Genomic DNA, 12271 nt, shown 5'->3' with positions numbered 1-12271 from the left:
GTGGATGTTGTTTTTCCAAATGGGACAGTTAGACTTTTAACAATTGATGGAAGCAGAACACCATTACTAGTGAATGGCTATCGACTCCGTTTATATCAGAGGCCTGTTTCTAAAGAAGATTTTAAAGCCACTTGCATGGCAATTAAACAGTATTCTTTTCCAGGGGAACTTGCTGTTCCTCAAAGCACTTAAATTTTTGTTTATTTATGCATTTTTTTAGATAGATATTCTTTTTAATTACTAATAATTGCTGCCAAAGGTTACCATATTATATTTCAGTATTTTGCAGATTGGAGCTGTGGAGAATAGCTAAGAATGAAAGCTTTAAAGGAATCGCTTTTGCGGACTTGGAATTCCTGTTGCTGCAACACCAACTCCCGTTGCTGCAACACCAATTCCCAGTGGCTGCAACACCAATTCCGATCCCGTAATACCTTTTTGGCAATTTTCTCATCTAAAAAAAAAAAACACCAGTCTCTCCACTTCAGCCCCAAGAAACGAATTTTTTTATAAATACACCACTTCTTGTGATGATTACGATACTCCACTATCACTTCCCGTCATTACTATCAAAAATCGCCGGTATTCTCATGCTCTTAGATCCGCGGTAATCATTATGATCCAGCAAAAGATAAGACAAGACTTTTTGACGCAGCAACCAAAAAGGTAAAACATAAAGGTACGCATGATTATGTATGGACATTAAATAATAGTTAATGCGGAGAAGCTGATAGGACTACCAAATAATTGTACTTCCAATCATATCACTTACGCATAGAAGGGGGGGGATTACCAAAGCGCTTTCATAATTACATACTACGCCAACTGCCGCCGCCCCTAACTCTCCCGGTGATATGTAAAAGTCACCTTATCACGGCATGTTGCCATTTGCAACGGTTTACTCTGAATTGAATTCGGAAACTTGGCTTTGAACTGTGAAAATTCACTGAACAGCAGCTATGGGAGGAAATCTCATTACACATGAACCTGGCACAACAGCACTTCTTGAGCTCTATCCCGAAGTTTATCAGATCTTTTTGCAAGCGGGATGGATAGATTATTTCAGGAGACTTCCAGACTTCGATGAGCAGCAAGTCCTCGAATTTGCATGCAACTTAACAGAAGGATTCTCTGTTGTTCAAGGAGTTCAAATCCCAGTCACGGAGGAAGTCATAGCCCAATTTACCGGGCTACCAGCTAATGGCATATGATGGTTCAGTAGAAAGCACTTGATCCTTAATGTGCAGCAGGATTCTCTTCAACCTGGCGAGCAGGTGGAACCGAAAGGCAGAGGTGTAGCACTTCAGTCATTGCCTCAACCGTGGCCGAAAGTTGCTGAATTTGTAAAGCAATACTTGACGTGCAAAGGCCGGTACCAGGTAATTTACCAGCACGATTTCGTCTTGTTGAATCATTTGAGAAATCGTCAGTTGATAAACATGCCATATTATTTATTGGGATGTCTTAAAAATATGTCACGTTATACTGTTAATGCAAAGCATCTGCTTCTTTCCTTGAAACACCACCGTTTAGCTCAATTGCTGATAAATAGAGGCCTCGCTTTAAATAACCCTCCACCCCCCATTAATCCCTCATCAAGAAGAGGAAATTCTTCACCAAGCTGAGGATATTCCTCAGCAAGATGAAGAAATACCTCAGCAAGATGAAGAAATCCCCCAGCAAACAGAAAATATTCCTGAGCAAATCCCTCAGCAAACAGAAAATGTCCCTGAGCAAATACCTCAAGAAATTCCTCAGCAAGCAGATGACATGCCAGAACAAATTCCCAAAGAAGTCCTCCAGCAAACAACCCCGCAAGCTGCTGAAAATGAACAATCAGCAGTAGAAATACCCGCGGAAACAACCCCATCCCCTGATAGAACCAATCCATCCATTCCCATACTTGGTATTTCTACCGATGACTCGGAGGATAACATCCCTATTACCTTGCTCAAACGAAAAATGCAGAGGAAAATAAAAACCCCACCAAAAATAAGAAGAACTAGGGCTTCGGCTAAAGTGGCTGCTACTTCCACCACTGTCCCTATCTTAAAGAAAGCCGGTCTGAAAAGGAAAAAGCCTGAATTCCCTGCTTCTCTACCCAAGCAAAGGACCCGGTCGTCTGCAATAGCCGAATCTCCTAGCCACACCCCTCCCAGTTCACCACCCATCACCTTAAAAACCCGCACTTCCACCAGCCCTCGAAATTCTTCTCCCTCACCCTCGGAGGCTGAGATGCAATGTGTTCAAAGTTTCGTGACATCATATTTTAAGGCAGCTGACACACAAGAACCAGCTGCCGACACTCAAGATAATATTGGCCAAGAAGCTGCAACACAAGAAACAGCCACTACCCCAGGTGACACACATGAACCACCTGTAGAGGGTATAAGGGATCAAATGGATGTTGAAACACAACCTCTGTCTCCACGGGAACCTGCTGCTCCACAGGCTCAGCCCACCATATCAGCTCTGCAGGAAGAAATTGAATTTTTAAAAGCGCAAATTCAGGACTACCAGGAGGAAATTATAAGGGTCAAGGAAGCCTATCAAAATGAATTTAGCTTGCATATTTTAGCACGAGTAGCATCTGCAGCAGAGAGGAGTAAGGATAATGAATATGTGTGTACCAGTTGTGGTGACATATATACTCAAGCAGGATACAAGATAGTGGCAGAACCAATGAATGAAGACCCTGCTGTTGGGGTCGAAACAAAAGAACCTGTTGCTACACAGATGGAAACACCACAACCTTCTGCTCAGAAAGAAGAACCTGTTGTCACACAAGAACCAACAGGCTCTCCAGAAACGGTGCAGGAACAAAAAGAAGAACCTGTTGTCACACAAGAACCAACAGGCCCTCCAGAAACTGCACTAGAGAAAACAGAGGAACTTACTGACACACAAGAACTAGTAAGCTCTCCACAAACTGCACCAGAGGAAATAGAAGAACTTACTGACACACAAGAACCAGTAAGCTCTCCAGAAACTGCACCGGAGCAAATAGAAGAACTTACTGACACACAAGAACCAGTAAGTTCTCCAGAAACTATGCAGGAGGTAACAGAGAATAAAGAAGAGGAAAAGTCACCACAGCCTACCCAAATCACCACGGAACAAGAGAAACAAATGGTTACAGGAGAAAACGAAGAAGAGAACACGGACTCAACCAACCCTATTCAAACTGCCATGGAACAAGAGGAAGAAATGGAAAAAGAAGAAGGAAAGATGGACTCACCACGACCTACCCAAGAAGAAGAAATAGTTACAGAAGAAAATGAAGAAGAAAATATGAACTCACCGCGGCCTACCCAAATTGCCACAGAACAAGAAGAGGAAGCAGATACACAGGAATCAGTACAGAATGTTGAAGAGGAAACAATAGCTAGAAATGGAAAGAAAGACATTGAATCATCCCGGCCTACTCCGATTATCACAGAGAAGATTACCCTTGTTGATGCCTTTACACAAACAGAATTTCCCTCTGTGAATGACACATGCACAGAAACAGACAGTTTTCAAGAACTAAAAGGAAAATGGTGGAGAGAATATGAGCTGTCACAAGGCAAAGCATTCCAACAGCAGAAGGGGACATGGTTCAACTATGCATATAAGAACTAGGAAGCACTTGAGCAGTGCAGAGCTCAGTATAAGGAAATTAAAGAATTAAAAGCTAAATTGTCCCAAATGTTTGAATTATTCCAAAGATTGCTTGCCACAAGGAAACCCTCTTTCAATTATGCGACATTTTTGAGGGAAAGACTCACATTCCTACAGATAAAGGCTGTCAAAGAAGGTAGACCTCATCAGGTAGTTACATCAGAGCAGTTTATGCAAACCTTTGCAGAGGCACCTAAAAATGATCAAAATTTGTTATGTGAACTATATCTCCATAATGAAGCCATGACCGAAGAAAGAAACATGAATATGCTACCTGTGGTTGGCGACATACAGCTGAGAGCTTTCATCTCCTTTTTAGCTAACCAGCTCACATGGCAGAACGCTTTTACCTCAGCTCAACATAATGAACAGAATTGCCTTCTGTGGATTAGGGCTGAACCCCAGAACGCAGCCACCTTCATTGTACAACATCAGAGAATGATAAGTGATCCTGAAATGAAGGACCATGTCAGGCAACTACAAGCAGTAGTCCTGAGAGATTGTCAGCACTATGTGAGAACTAAGGCACCATTGGCTGTCAAGGAAAATAATTTGTTTTGGGAAAACTGCCCCAAGGAGAGGCAGGAATACCACCCTTATAATCCACCTAATTTACAAGCAACACTCTCAAGGGTTCCTTACTATGTCAGATGCATGCAACACTGTGCTGAGAATTGGATTGGATACAGGTTTAAATTTCCACTTTTATGGCTATCCGGTGAACAATATAGGGGCCAATTTGGATCATCCAAGAAGGAAGAAGCAGAAGCATGGAGGCAAATACAGACTGTCTGTGGATTCAGGGATAAGTTTGATGTCACTTCCTATAACTATTGTCTCAGTAATCTTCACTGTTCATCCCAGTACTCCGATTCAGACTCAGAGTAAGCATTGCATGAGGACATGCAATCTCTTAAGTTGGGGGGGATGTTAGGATTCAGAATTGACCATTTTTGACCTTACATTTTGGCCATAATATTATCCTTTTTCAGTTCAATAGTTGTAAGCTTTGATTACATGATGACTTATTCACCCCAAGGTATGAAGTAATTCTCCGCATAGCTATATGTTTAATTGTTTAATACATGTTCATGATTATCTTTATAATTATCTTTGGAAAAGCTAACTAAGTGCTAAGTAATTATGGAACTATCTAAAGCCTGCAGGAATTACAATTCGCAGTTGCTGTAACACCAGAAACAGCAACTACGCAGTTGCTGCAACACCAGAAGCAGCAACTACGCAGTTGCTACATCCAGCAACGACAACTATCTAAAGCGGGGAATGATATTTTGTAACAAACCGGAACTACCTGAAGGTTACCAGAATTCCGCGATGATGGAGTATGATCTGCGACTGTCTAAAAAGGGAAAAACACAGTTGCTAAAATATCAGAAATAGCACGGGTTAACTAATCAGCAACCATGGGGAAACGACGAAGGATAAGCGAGAATCCCAAGGAGACGGTCAAAGTTCAGTTACCAGCTGTGTAACAGCAAGAAGCTCAAGAAAGAATACATTATTGTAACAGTATCCTGTAACTCTTATTTTTGACAGGAAGATCTAACTGAATGAACTGTGATAATCTATTGTAATAGATGTCTCCTCTATAAAGAGGAGACATCTACATTGGAACAAGGGGGAGAAATAGTTTTGTAAAAGGGAATTTTTGAAGACAACAGCAAAGTCTGAACTCTCATTGTAATTTAATCTTTTGGCAGATGAATAGAAGACCGTTTTGATCATCTAACCTGGTATTTGCATTCTGGGGAATCTTGTGAGAGGGACTAGGCCCACCTTCCTCACAAGATTCACCCATTTACTTTCCTGTCAAGTGTGTAAGTGTGTTTGGTAATTTCTTTATGCTGGTGCTCTGTGTTGGATTCTGTAGCATTGTCTCTGATAGTTTCCTTGCTGCTGGCACTCTGTTTTGTTTGAACTTATACTTCACAGGTGAATTAGAATTACAGTGTGTATGAGAAATCTGGTTACAGGGGCAGGTGTTGAACGTCCTTGTTTGGAGGATAGGGTCCTGATCCTCTGATAACAGAGCATCCATCACTTTTCTTTTCAGATTTAACTGCTTTCATTTTATCTTTACAATACACTGTTATCACATAACGTGAGAATTACATATACTACATCTTTTTAATGCTTTTAGAGTTAAAGTACATACAGTACGCGGTAGCCTTTGAAATAAAAGACTTTCCCAGGTTGACAATTTAATGTAGTACTTGATTGTTAATCAATAAATAATTCAACTAGCCAACACTTAGAAATACAGAGTTTGAAGAAGGACAAGGAGATTAAGTCGGAAGCTCATGCTGAATTCTAGTGTTTTAAGTGGAAAGGCCATGGCCATGATAAGGATAAATGTTCTGTGTACGCTAATTATATTATAGGAGGGGGGCCAATTCCCCTGAGGCCAAAAGCCCTGGTAGGGCCGAGCATGAGGGTTGCACTATCATGTGTTATTTTTCAGGTTACTGGATAACATGCGATGGATAACTACCATTTGCTTCAAAAGTTTGTCAAGACACCCCACCAGTTATTTTGTGATTTCTGCAAATCTCTGGGCCATGATGAGCATCACTGTCGAAGCTATGAACTGATGATGGAGAGAACCCCGACCTACCATATGCAAGTAGAAACTCAACCTCCATATCAAGGTGTTGGAGGGGCGCACTAAGGATTTCAAGGCCGATGAGGGGGCCGAGGAGGAAGACTTGGTAGAGGTCGTGGACAGATTATCTGTTACAATTGTGGACAAACCGGACACTATGCACGAGAGTGCCATAATCTAACACGCTCGTCATGTCAATACTATAGCCAGTTCGACCATGCTATAGAAGAATGTCCATTTTGATAACCAAGATACATGAGAAGAAAGTGCAACCTCAGCAGCCTATGCAAAACTTACAGACGATGAGATTTGAGCCCCGCGAAGAGGATCAAAATGTGAATATAGTGCTGAGAAGTGGAATAATGACTAGCATTGATAAAGGTAAACAAATTGAAGAGGATAGATGGGTCCGCAAGGCCCCAGAGAAGGAATTTGGCTTTGATCTAAATCGCGCTAAGGAAACTTTTATGGAAGAAAAGAAAAGCTTTGTTAAGGCATCCGCCTCAGGAAGCTAGGGCAAGACACAAGAAATCAATATACCCACAGAGGTTGATCCTTTTGTACTCACCATGTTTTTGGAGACTTGCATAAAACTGCTACTCAATAGCAAGGCTATGGGGGGCCTACAAGAATTAATCAAACAATGTGCCAGTAGGAAAAGGGTGCCTAATGAACACTGAGAGGTCAGAAATATTGGCAAGCATAAGGCATGAACAAGGCAAGAAATGAGGTTAACATCACAGATTGGTGACTATGAAATGGACTAGGTCATCTTGGATTTACAGTTCGATGCGAACGTTTTCCAAAACAAACATGGGAAAGGATGGGGAGACCTACGCTACAGTAAACTAGCAGAAGATCATCCCTATGGGACGACTGTACGGTGTCATAGTTGATATTGATAGTGTAAGTGCCTTAGCAGATTTTGAGGTTATAGAGATCGTTGATGACAGTAATCCTTACCCCATGCTCCTAGGAATTCACTAGGCTATCTAAATGAATGGGGTTATTAACCTAAATAAAAGGACTATGGAATTCGAGAAGTCGCTAAGGGTTGTAGTGCCATTAGATCCTGCGGAAGGAGCGCGTTATACTAAACCGGTCGGTGACTATGACGTAAGTGATGATGAGCTAGATCATATCTACAAAATAACCTCACGAGATCAAGATTGGGTCAACCCGATGGACAACAGGCAACTTGCATGGGAGCAAGAAAGCTCCTGCGCCTCTAACTTGGACGAAGAATTGGAGCATTGGCAGAATCGTTTACATGAGGTTTCTACCTTGTGATGTAATATGATGACAAAATCGTTGTGATGTGTCTTGTAAGAGGTAAGAAAATTTCCTTACTATGATGTTTTAACTGACGTAGATCTATTTATAGAGGAATTTGGGTGTGAAGTCCCCAAGGACCATCGGTTTCTAGTGCTTGATTTGGCATTATGCCCACACGATGGTGGAGTACACAAAAAGATAGTTTTGAAGGATGGAGGGATTAGCAGCCCATGATGAAGTTACGCTTTGGGCATCCTAATACCAGAACATCTCAGAAGTATAGTGGGAAGGATGATCTGCACAATCACATGGCTGTAGGTTTTAACCTCATACAAAAATTACCTGCATACGAATTCTAAAACACAGAAAATAAACAATGCGAGAGCATAACACATAAAACACATATACACAGAGATTTTCCCCTAGATCCCAAAACCGAGACTACCAGCTTGATTTTTCATTATGTTCCTTTCAATGTTACAATACATATTTATACATGTCGAAGCATCCAATACCATGGACCGAAAACCATCTCATCCAAAACCATGGACAGAAAACCATCGCATCCAAAACCATGTGCGAAAATCATGCACAAAACCATAGGTGGGTCCACCCAACCTAACATAGGGTCCAAAACCAAAATTTTCTGGGGCACTACCCCGGACACCATAGAGTGGGGTTACTTGCACCCCTCAAAACCCCTATGACCCACCCTCCCTGCTACGCAATCAGCGCAACGAAGGGGGGGCTCCGCCCCCCTCTAAACCCCCATTTAACTATGTGGGCTAGTCGTGGAAAGAATATAACACGACCCAACAATGGTGAAATGGACCAAGGTATGGGGGTTGGAACCGCAGCCTGAACGGGTGCATATCTTTTGTCACACCTTGGATACTATACCTATGAACTGGTATCTCGAGATAGAACTTTGCCACAGTACCTCTGAATGGGACATATCTTGAGAAGGGTTCCTATTGAACTTTCGCTTTGAAGATGGGTTTGATAGCATATACAAAGTGCTTTAGGAGGTCAAATTTTTTATTTTCAAAGCACCGAAGGAACCTAAGGAGTGGACCCAATCGGATTGGAGCACCCAGTTGTGCCATGCACTAGAATGTTATAATGTGACCACTGAAGAGGAGGTAGATGATCCGCGAAATATTAGCATTCTAGAAACAAAAGGACACCATGTTGTAGAAGGGCCGCAAGTAGAGAACCCTGATATTTCTACACTACTGAAGACACAACAAGTGAATATTGGCACTGAGGCTGAAAAAAATTGCAAAGATTGGGGATTATTGGAATGAAGCTACAGTTGGAAAAGGTTTTGAACTTCTTCACAAGTATCAGAACCTGTTCCCTACAGAATTTTCGGATTTAAAGGGCATAATTGATGATTTGGGCATTATGAAGATCACATTGAAGCTAGACGTGAAGCCTATTAAACAGAGGTTGTATCACCTTAATCTCAAGTATAAGGAGAAGTTTCACATAGAGCTAGATAAAATGATAGAAGTAGGCATCATTGAACTTGTTGAAGAATCTGATTGGGTGAGCCCAATGGTGGTTTAAGAGAAGAAGAAAAAGGATGAAATAAGGATTTGCATGGATCTGCAGAAGCTTAAAGATGCCTATGTTCATGACCTGTTTCCAATGACGTTTACTGATGAGGTGTTAGAAAATTTTGGAGGGCAGGAGGCCTACTCTTTTGCTGATGGGTTTTCGGGGTATCATCAAATCAAGATCGTGCCAGAGGATAGAAGAAAAATGACCTTTGCAATGGAGTGGGCTTATTTTCAGTATACTATGATTCCATTTTGACTAAATAATGTGCCTGTGATATTCTCCCGCATAGTCGTCGTAGCATTCAAGGAGTTCATTAATAAGTTCCTAGAAGTATACTTCGATGATTGGACGATGTTCATATTAGTGAAATTCCATGTAGCGAGTCTGCGCCTGATGTTGGATACATGTCAAAGATACCAGATCACGTTAAACTTGAAAAAGTGCATCTTTTGTTTTCCTTTTTGGATTTTGCTAGGTCATATTGTGTGCAAGCAAGGATTCATGGTGGACCCTACAAAGATTGCAGTAATTGTGTACTTGGAGGCCCCTAGGAATGTCAAGCAACTGCACACTACGCTGGGACATACGGGATCCTATAGAAAGTTTATCAAAGACTATGCTCAAATCACTGTGCCCATGGAGAAGCTACAAAAGAAGGATGAGACATTATGTTTGAATGAGGAGTGTCAGCGTAGCTTAGATGTGTTGAAATAAAAGATAGTCACAACACCAATATTAGTATTTCCATATTAGAAAAGACAAATTCACATACATGTGGATGCTTCTTGCATTGCGCTAGGTGTCATGCTAACACAGGAAGGCAAAGGAGAGTTGGACCATCCTATAGCCTTCGCAAGCAGGAAATTTTCAAAGGCTGATAAAAACTATTCAACGACCGTGTGCAAAGGGTTGGCCATGGTCTATACATTGCAGAAATTCAGGCACTATCTGCTCAGGGGCCATTTTAAGATATACACAGATCATTCTGCTTTAAAGTACCTGGTCAACAAGCCTGTGTTTGGGGGGGGGGATTTTTATATGGCTTTTATTATTTCAGGAGTTACGATTTCGAATTGATTATGAAGCCGGAGAAGTTTAATGTTGCACCTGAACATTTGTCCAAAATCGAAACGAGCGAAGAACCCATTAATTTGGAGGAAGGTTTCCGGATGTGCAGCTCTTTGCAGTGTGCATGGCGGATGACCATTTTGCAGACATTATTCATTTCCTAACTATAGGAGTGGCACCTAAAGGATATACCCATTAGCAAAAGAAAGAACTGGTGGTTCGCACAGCTGATTTTTTATTCATTGCAGGACACTTGTACAAGATGGGGTCGAATGAGATACTGAGAAGATATGTGACGAGCTTTGAGAGTGATAGCATCCTCACCAAATCTCATGGAGGAGATGCGGTAGGACATTATGCAGGATTCGAAGGATTCCAAGGCATACTGTAAAGTGTGCAATGCATGTCAAAGAACTAGTCGACCATCGGGACGGGATGAGCTACCACTATGTCCTTAGGTGTCCTTGCAAGCATTTGAGAAGTGAGAGATGTTGGAGATACTGGGGAGGGGGTGAATCAGTATTTCTATTCAATTGTTATTTTTACCAATTAAACATTTATATTTAGAACACAAAATGAACAACAGGAATAAATGCTCTTATTAATATAATCTTTACAATAAATCAGATACAATGTATATAAGGTTCCAATATGTTGCCAAGCACCAACTTGGACTTTTTGTGAGGCTCCAACCTCCAGGGCACCAACCCTATCTTGTCAAGGCACCAACCTTGGATTTAGGAGCACCAACTCCAAGGACACCAATCCTTCCAATTCTGAGGCACCAACCCCAAGGGCTCCGACCCTATCTTGTCAAGGCATGTTTGATAGTAATTCTCTGCTCCCAAAATCTTCTTTACTGAATTCTGTCAATTTACAGCTTCACTGTAGTCTCCATGCTACAGCATCAATGACAACCTGTCTTTATATGAAGGAGTCTTCACAACTCTTCATACTATCCACACAGAGTCTACAAAGTTACCTCATGATGATTTCAAATAGGCATCATGATCTTCAATAATGTTTCCAAGATTTGTTGAAGCTTTCCAACAAGATATCTGGGCTAAGCCTCAATGTATGCATAAAACAATTCTCTGTTTTCAAGCCTCTGTTTTTATTGTCGCAATAACTGCTTTAGAAGTGATTGTCGCGGTATCTTACCTCCAAAGAACATACTTGCAAATACTTCAATGTTGGTGTTGTCCACTACTCCCTTCAACTGATGACTGATGAAATCTTACTTGACTGGTCTGAGGTCAAATAGATCTTCGTCTTCCGCTATGTCGTTTGGCTTCCTTCTATCCTGTTGGACCTTCGACTTTCTTCTATCCTGCTGGGCCTTCAACCTCCTTTTTTCTGTTCTGTTGGACCTACGACATACTCTATTTCTTCCAAGTCTACCAGACCTTCGGCTTCCTCTATTTCTTATAGTTTCACCAACCCGTAAACTTCCCTTGTTCTCTGTTTTATATGCCTGATACCCCTAACCTTTGGCTTCCTTTTCACTCACTTGATCTTTCAGCTTCCTCTGTCTCTTCAAATTCACCAATACTCAAAGGACGCATTAATTCGGAAGAGAGGTCGAATTACAAAAGTTTTGCGTATTAAAATATATACCAGAGAGGCCCTTTTTAATATTCATACAATAGACATATTATTTATGGAGGATTTCATATAGGAGAGGCTATACCCACAGGGAGGTCCCACATGCCATGTCACTACCTCAATTCGCAATCGCAGCTTATCGGAGGTTCGCAAATAACACAGTGACTCTGCTACTGCCAATGGAGCAGATGCAATGCGATATTAAGCAATAGTTAATAAACCCATCGGGTCCATAGCTCCATCACAATTGGAAGTCTGTCGGGTCCACAAGTCTTATCGCAATCACAGTTTACCATCGTTACATTTCTTCAAGACTTGTGATATGCGACAAATGCGATATTTCTTTAGGATGTATCATAATGGTGCAGCGGGTCTACATACATATTGCAATTGGTGGATTTAACATGTCATCCCTTTTTAACTTTGTGATTCAATGGATGCAACATTACATTAATTTATGTCATAGTGGTGCAG

This window comes from Pinus tabuliformis, chromosome 4_2, assembly GCF_031772625.1.
Source record: "Pinus tabuliformis cultivar Carrire ecotype Pingquan chromosome 4_2, CPIR1, whole genome shotgun sequence".
Classification (NCBI taxonomy): Eukaryota; Viridiplantae; Streptophyta; class Pinopsida; order Pinales; family Pinaceae; genus Pinus; species Pinus tabuliformis.
Note: the sequence above shows the minus strand (reverse complement) of the source record.